General features: G+C 34.7%; 1 non-coding gene across 1 annotated transcript; it reads right to left on the minus strand.

Annotated features, from left to right (window-relative positions):
• Positions 1-8,976: 8,976 nt before the first annotated feature.
• Positions 8,977-9,079, minus strand: LOC114823085 (U6 spliceosomal RNA). The gene has a single exon (XR_003771222.1). It is a non-coding gene; the product is annotated as a U6 spliceosomal RNA (small nuclear RNA).
• Between the last annotated feature and the right edge of the window lie 205 nt (positions 9,080-9,284).

Genomic DNA, 9,284 nt, shown 5'->3' on the forward strand with positions numbered 1-9,284 from the left:
TGCCCAACAAAGCTTCAACCTCAAAGCTTCAACACCAAAGCTTCATCTACAAAGCTTTAATATATATATATATTTTTTTTTTTCGGAAATTCGAAAATTCGAAAATTCTGAAATTCGAAAAAAAAAATTTCAAAAAACAATTTCAAAAAAAATTTCAAAAAAATAAAAATAAAAATTGCCTAGGCCTCATCTTCTTTGGGCCTAACAACTTTCATAACAAATATATATAAATAATGAGTTTTGGGCTACCACTTAGAAAGGAAATGCCTCATTCGTCAACTCCCTCGACCGGAGACTTGGGGGACTCCTACCATATGCTACTGCACCTTGATACTCGGAAGTCTCACGACCACTCAGTGACTTGGATTTTTCAAGTCTCCAAACGAGAAGTTTTCCTTACTCGGGAAATTAAGGGAGTACTACCTCAACCTACATGCTTCACTCACAAAGCTTCAACATACAAGCTTCAACAAAAGGAAAAATTCAAAGAACTTAGTGAAGAAGGCCTTGGTGTATTTAACACAATACGTTGAAATGAAGCAAAGCTTGTTTATTGATATCTCCGATAAGTTACAAATATGTACATATACATGAATCAAAATAAACAAACAAGAGGGAGCCTTCACAAAGGTTGCTCAAGAGAAGTCTCAACAGTCGGTAGAGCCCCAGAAAGAGGAGGCACCAGATGGTGATTATTCGGAACCTCAGTACTAGGCAGAACCCCATAAGGAGGAGGCACCGAAGGTTGTTCATTTGGAGCTTCATTACGCGGTACATCCCCAGAAGACGAATGCAATAAATGCCTTTGGAACAAACCCACAAAACTCTGATGATCAAGTAAAATCTAACCATCATATTCCTGTAGCTGGTCGAGCTTCCTCTTCATGTTTGTAGCATAGTCATGTGCGAGCCTGTGCAACTGTTTATTCTCATGCTTGAGCCCTCTGATCTCTTGTTTGAGACTTATCACTTCAGCCGCCAATGATTCAACTTGGCGGGTTCGAGCAAATAGGCGTTGGGCCATATTAGACACAGAACATGCACACTGAACATTGAGAGCTAGAGAATCCTTAACAGCTAACTCATCAAACCGTTTGGAAAGTAGTCTGTTATCTTTGGGAGTGAGAATATTCTTGGCCACCATCGCAGCGGTCATATCATTCTTCATTACAGAGTCCCTAACGGTAAGAGGACCAATAGTAGATAAGAATGATGGGCGCCATATGTTGTCTTGAGAAGGCATTAATGTCTCTTCACCAAAGTTCAAGTCAAAACGACGGTCGGATGGGCCAAACATTCTCAAAAATGATGAAGGAAAAATGAGGTGCAATAAATCTCTGAAGTAAGGAGAAAATTCCTACAAGCAATAACTCTCTCAATGTACTTCTTGCACACAATTAGTGCCCTTCTAAAAGAAAGGGCAATAGGGCCGTTGGTTCAAAAATTGAAGAGGTACCACTCTCCGGATTTCGAAGAGGCACCATTTTCCACACGGAACATCAGCTCCTCAGGTACCACAGATAACTTTGCCAAAGATCTCTGACAAAGTTTAGACACATAAATTTTGAAGATCCAGCTACCCTACTATTACCCACAAGGGTAAAGGAACAGCACCACTGCTTGATAACTAGAAAGTCCCAATATGTGTCAACCTCCGTGCTCCGTGGCAAGGCAGACTGGCAAAAATGCCTAACCTTTACTCAAATTCAAGAAAACACTCCCAACAGGATTGCTTTCTCAAAAATTGAAGAGACACCGTTATCTGAATCTTGAGAGCCAGACTCCCAACAGGATTACTTTCTCAAAAATCGAAGAGACACTGCTCTCCGAATCTTAAGAGTCAGACTCCCAATAGGATTGCTTTCTCAAAAAATCAAAGAGGCACCGTTCTCTGAATCTTGAGAGTCAGATCCCCGACATGATTGCTTGTTCGAAAACCGAAGAGGCACTGCTTTCCGAACTTCGAGAGCCAGATTTCCTTGGATAAAGCTTGTCTGCAATCTTCACACGCAACATCAACTTTCCAGATACCATAGACCACTTTTTCAAAACGCTATGACAAAGTTAAAACATGTGAGGCTTGCAGCTCCCACTACATTGCTATGACCAAGAAGGGTAAATGAATAGCATTATTACTTGCTCAAAAATTGAAGAGGCACCGCCCTCCAAATCTCGAGAGCCAGACTCTCAACATGATTACTTTCTCAAAAATCAAAGAGGCACTGCTCTCCGAATCTCAAGAGCCAGACTGCCAACATGATTGCTTTCTAAAAAATCGAAGAGGCACTGTTCTCCGAATCTCAAGAGTCAGATCCTCGACAGGATTGCTTGTTCGAAAACCGAAGAGGCATCGCTCTTTGAACTTCGAGAACCAGATTTCCTTGGATAAAGCTTGTCTGCAATCTTCACACGCAATATCAGCTTTCCAGATACCAAATACGACTTTTTCAAAGTGCTCTGACAAAGTTAAAACACATGAAGCTTGCAGCTCCCACTACATTGCTACGACCAAGAAGGGTAAAGGAATAACATTACTACTTGTTGTTAAGGAAACTCTTGTATATGTTGACATCCATCCTTCACGGACAGGCAGACCTGCAAAAATACTTAACCCTTCCTCATATCTGAGAGGGCACTCCTAACGAAACCTCTCAAAATACTCAGCTTTCTCCCCCCCCAATAATACATATGCAAACTAGCCACACCAGAGTAAGAGTATCTCATATCATCAGGGTCAAAAGCAAAAGTATCCCATATCATGTTGTTTCCCTATCTCTTCATTTGCCCTTGTTCTTACCTGCAAGACAAGGAGAAAGAGAACAATCAGTCAGCACTTAGAATCAAGCTTCCAGTCAGGAACTGACTGCCTGGAACCCCTTGCCTAACTACTTACCTGGCATTGTTCTCGAGTACTCATCTTCAACATCTTATGCTTCCAGAAAAGATACCACATCTGCCTGAAGAATAGATAGGGCAAGTAAGAAAGATACAAGGAAGCATGTGGAGACAAGCGCAACAGAACACGTGCCGATTCATCCACTACTTCGTCAACAACAAAAGTATCACATATCATCAAGGTCAAACGCACTCTTGATTTGATGGACTTGTTTTGACTCTCAAATTCTTAAGTCGGCCTTATACTCTGGAGGAAACCAGAAAACCCTCCAGCCCAGTTCAAGAATAAGCCTGTGGAAAGTTACTTCTTCAAAAGAAAAAGTATCTCATATCATCTATTCTCCATTTGCTTCTCCTTATCCTTGTTGTTGTTTACGACACAAAGAGAATGAGAACAATCAACCGGAAGCCGAAGTCGAACCTCCGATCCAGGTTGCTTGCTTGGAAGTCTGATTGCTTACCTTGTCTATTACCTCTTTCGGTAAATCTCCTAGCTCGGCAACTTGGGGGACTCCTACTATAGGGTTTTGTATCGCACTTGACCAAGCCCGAAACTACAAGTAAGCTTCAAGTGAAATTGATACATTACCTTGTGCATCTTCATCGGTTAAAGCTATCACCCCTGGATGGAGGAAAAGTACTTCCAGAGAAGATGGCACATCTACGTATGAGACAGATAAGACAAGTGAAAGTGATACCACACTTCGGTACTTAGAAGTTTCGTGATTACTCAATGGCTTGGATCTTGCAAGTTCCCAACCGATGAGCTTTCCTCACTCGAGAACTTAGGGGAGCATTGTTTGTACCATACTTGACCAATCCCGAAACTACTGAGCACCGGTCAACGTTATACCGTCAATGACCCATAAGAGTTTCCCTCCAACCAGGAGGCCAATCACAGCGCGACACATGTCGACATCAGAAACCAATCATAGCACGACACGTGTCAACATCAGAAGCCAATCACAACACGACACGTGTCAATGTCAGAATGAAACTAGAAACTCTCTTCTATAAATAGAGATCATTCTCTCACAATATTTCCTGATGTCATTTGTACTAAATCATTCACTAATACTCACTAAAGGAGAGCTTGAACCTATGTACTTGTGTAAACCCTTCACAATTAATGAGAATTCCTCTACTCCGTGGACGTAGCCAATCTGGGTGAACCACGTACATCTTGTGTTTGCTTCTCTGTCCCTATCCATTTACTTACTTATCCACACTAGTGACCGGAGCAATCTAGCGAAGGTCACAAACTTAACACTTTCTGTTGTACCAAAGTCTTCGCTGATTTTGTGCATCAACAAATTTTATCTTGAAATTAGGCCAAAAGTTGAGGGGGAAATACAATAACGTGTTTTTTCTTACTATCTCTATTAATTAATTCAATAACGAAAAAAAAATGTGGGACAAACTTGTTTCATAAAGTTTGTTGGAGAACATATTTGTGAAGTAGCAAATTTTACTTTTTAAATTGCCACGTAAATTAACAAACTTATATCTAAAAATTACATTTGTGGAGGCCTTTGAAAATGCTCTAACTGATTATTGCTAGAACGATATTAATATCCTCATTTTCTTTTAGAGACTTGATATTTCGGATCACAATACATCAACTTTCATCAACTTAATGACAAAAACTTTGTTCAAACTCTTTTGCCCCACCTTAGGTTGTATCTTAAGGTCCAAGTTCCCTAGTTGTAGAATAAGTGGAAAAAGAAGAAAAATGACAAAATAGATGGACTCACTCAACTCAGCACGTGCTTTTGAATTAGAACAAAGGGATTATCATAATTTACTAATAAAATATTATTGCTCATCTAATGTCTTTACAGATAAACCTATCCATGATAAGCACTACTTCCCTTGTCATCAGGGTATCGAATGGACCTTTTTCTTTTCTTTTTTCTGTTCAAATAAACACAAGCAATATTTCTAAAAGTATAGAAAAGGCATTCTAGAAGAGTAGGAGGTGATTTACATTTGACCATTACAAGAAAAATGGAAGTCCTTGCTTCTTCATCAACCCGCCATTATTTGTAAAAATCCCCCTTTTTCAAAGGGATGAAAACCAAAAGATATCCTAAATTCTAGTCCAACATACCAAAAGTAATGTTCAAACCTTTCTGCCGGGCAGTCTATTAGAACATTTTCAAAGGAAATATCCAAATTCCTACTAATAGTCAAAAAGGGTAGTAACAACATTTTTTAACTGAAAAGGTAATTTTGATGTGGCATGACATGAATTGACAACCCTCACATTTGCTGCCAAAATTGACAACAACTTCAAATCTTTTTTTTTAATTGATTATTGAGTGAATTTTATTAATTCTACTATTTTTTTTTTAACATTTACTATAATAGTTTAATGTAATAAAATGATAGCAGTTTAAAACCTGGTAAAATTTTTAGAGTTGTATATGAAAAAGTATCTTGGAGTCGTGGAGGTGATTAAGTGGGTGGTAAATAAGCAAGTTTATATTAATCATCATTTAGTCTAATAATATTCAGTCACTACTTTAGTAAATTACATAAACATTTGGTGTATTGATTTTCAGTCCTCAATTTGGGATGATATAGTGCTCGTTTGAATGTGCTTTTAAAATGACTGAAAGTTCTTTTAGAGAAAATGTTTTTGGTTCCAAAAGCACCAGTTATGTGTTTTTTCCAGGAAACACTTTAAGTGTTTATTCAAAATTTACTTGCATTTTTACTAAGAATTGTTTCAAAAATTTTTTTCACAAAAAATACTTTCAGTCATTTTAAAAGCACATCTAAACGAACTCATAAATTTTGAACTCATGAATAACAATTGTTGACTAAAAAATACAGGTTTACAGTATTTTATTTGACCTTGCCACAAGAAAAGATTGTCTGACACTAAATACTTTTGACTTGAAATCGTGAAGCCGAGCTAGACTTTAAGACATTAATTAGACATAACTTCCATCAAAGAATTAATCTAGAAACCTAACCAGCCACCGGGTGGTGACAGTGAGGCAACTGGTCCTACAATTCAGGAACAATTAGACTAGACCCACAATTTTTTTTAAAAAAAATTATTTTTATTCAGAGGAGGAAGAAAGTTTAAAATTATTACAATAATTTAAGTGATGAAAGAGTTTTGAATTCGGAATATGCGTGGGTGAAGATTCAACATTCAATCTACTAAGAAATTGAACCACATACGACTAGATCCACAAATTGTAAAAATGATGTGAGTTCAAAAATGAATTTATATATAGATGATAAGAATGGTAATATACTGCTTATAATAATAAAATCCTAGAGAATTGTAATCTTTTTATATATAAAGCCAATGAAAAAAGGTGAATAGTGATTTTGGTGTCACTAAATTTCAACAAAAAGATTTGGACAAAAATGCCCCCAAGACAAAAAACTTCAAAGACATCCCAAAATAATGCATCAAATAAGGTATGGGCATTTTCATAATTTTAATAGTATTTTTTTAATAATTACTTTTTTGTGGTTTTTTTTTAATCTCACAATAGTCTACAAATAATGTGATTAAATTAGTTGTCAAATGATTAGTTTTTTTAACAAACGATATTATCTATACTAAGGGGGACGGGGTGGGCTTAGCCTCACAATGGGCTAGCAATAATGTGATTCAATAAGTTATTTATTAAATATTATTTTCTTTATTTTAAATACATTCAAAGCATCTTAAGAAGCGTGTAATGCCGATTATAAAAAAAAATTTTGCAGGCGGATAATAATGTGATTAAATTAGTTGTCAAATGAGTTTTTTTTTTTTAATAAATGATATTATCTACACTAAGGGGAGGTGGTAGGCTTAGCTTTTCAATATGCTAGCAATAATGTGATTCAATTAATTGTTTATTAAATATTATTTTCTCTATTTTTAAACACGTTCAAAACATCTTAAGAGGCGTGTAATGTCGGTTATAAAAAAAATATCTTTCTCACGCGGATAATAATGTGATTAAATTAGTTGTCAAATGATTGTTTTTTATTTTATATTTTTTATATTTTTAACAAACGATATTATTTACACTAAGGGGGATGAGGTTGGGCTTAGTTTCATAATGGGTTAGCAATAATGTGATTCAATCAATTGTTTATTAAATATTATTTTCTTTATTTTTAATGTAAATTCTATAGAGACCGATTTTATTATGTGAATTCAGCTGCTTTAATTGGTTTATGAGGAGTTTCTTCTAGCATGATCTAAGATTATTCATTTACTTCAAATATTTGACTTTCCTTATGTCAATTTACGCATATAAATACATTTAAAATGTGTAAGTTGCGCGTAGCACTTTGTGATTCAAAAAATGCCCTTGTCATTTTAATTAGTTTTTTTGGTGCTATTTTTTTTCTAATTAGTACCTCACAATAAGCTAGCAATAATGTGATCCAATTTCTCTATTTTAAAACATGTTCAAAACATCTTAAGAGGTGTGTAATGCAGGTTATAAAAAAAGTTTTTTACACGCGGATAATAATGTGATTAAATTAGTTGTCAAGTGATTGTTTTTTTATTTTATTTTTTTGATGAACAATATTATATACACTAAAGAGGAGGGTGGTGAGCTTAGCCTCACAATGAGCTTGTAATAATGTGATTCAATTAGTTGTTTATTAAATATTATTTTCTCTATTTTTAAACATGTTCAAAACATCTTAAGAGGCGTGTAATGCCGGTTATAAAAAAGGTCTTTCGCACGCATCCATAATGTGATTAAATTAGTTGTCAAATGATTTTTTTTTTAATAAACGATATTATCTACACTAAAGGGGAGGCGGTGGACTTAGCCTCACAATGGGCTAACAATAATGTGATTCAATCAATTGTTTATTAAATATTATTCTATCTATTCTTAATGTAAATTCTATAGAGACTGATTTTATTATATGAATTCAGCTGCTTTAATTGGTTTATGATGGGTTTCTTCTAGCATGATTTAAAATTATTCATTTACGTCAAATATTTGACTTTCATTTTGTCAATTTACGCATATAAATACATTTAAAACGTATAAGTTGCGTGTAGCACGCCGTAATTCAAAAAATACATTTCACGCTCGTGCATGAAGGCTATTATTATTCTATACGCTAAACATTTGTATAATTAATTAATTAGAATCTATATTTTCAAGTATGACAGAGATGTACATTTTTTTTCTTTTTAAGGACACAAAAACTGTCTTTGTCATGTATAATAATACTTTGATTCTATATTCTGAAGGCTACATATTATAATAAGGGTGTGATGTAATTTTCCCAAAACTAAGAGATGGCTTTTATAATTTAATCCAGCAAAACCACTTCCTCATATTTTATAATTTTCAAAGATATAGAAAATTTGTGATAAAATCTAAAGGTTGCAATGGTTCGGTGGAAAGTTTTTTAATACATTCGATATTGACAATGGTTATTCATGATAATTTGGTTCAAATCGTCTTGACGATAATTGGACATATATAAGACATGTCATTTACAAGTAAAAAAGAATACTACTATATCGTAATATTAAATGACTGATTCGATGTTGGTGTACGAAATTAAATACTGTTGTGTGTTTTCATTTACCTTGAACCGTACATGCACTTACATTATGTTTGGATAAGGGAAGTAAACTTGAAATTTTGGCAAAAGTTAGAATTTATAAATTGACATGCACAAATTCTCTTGTTTGGATTCATAAACATAGAAATTTAAAATTTCCGCATAGAAAAAAAAAACTTAAAATTTGAGACCTTCAATTCCAAGTTTAAATTTTATGTAAATAAGTGACATTTCCAAATTCTTTATGGGGTGAGTTTAAAATAACAAATTCTGTTTTCAATTTCCTTTTTTTTCTTTTTTTTTTCGTTTTTTTTTTCTTTTGGTTTTTGAATAAAACGGTATTAGATTTCATTGAATGAGCCATAAAAGGCTAGACAGTACAAGAATAGGATTCTTTGTCTACAATAAGATCACTAATAATAGGGGGAAGATTATCAATCCAAGCACAATCACTAGTGGAGTGGAGAACAAATCGAGGTCGACAATGAGCTACACAATTGGCTTGGCAGCGGATATGGGAAGCAAAATTTGGACCATTTTTCAATTTATGCGTGTCATTCTTGCGCAGGAGCCATGCTAATCTTCTCTGTATCGTTCCAATTTTATCGGATGTCCCCAAAGGTACTTCAAATTTCTTGTTCTTCTATGTTAACCAAAGAAGAAAATTCACAAATTTTAGAAAATAAAATCGGCCCGTCATTTCAATTTTCTTCATTTTAAATTTTTTTATTAATCTCGAATTTTCTTCTCGAACAAAGTGTTAGGGTTTCTACTTTCTATCAAATTTGCAAGTGGTCCTTTATAACAGTGGTGGAGAGGAGTTGAGCTCT

The sequence above is a fragment of the Malus domestica genome, chromosome 10 (assembly GCF_042453785.1).
Source record: "Malus domestica chromosome 10, GDT2T_hap1".
NCBI classification, from domain to species: Eukaryota; Viridiplantae; Streptophyta; class Magnoliopsida; order Rosales; family Rosaceae; genus Malus; species Malus domestica.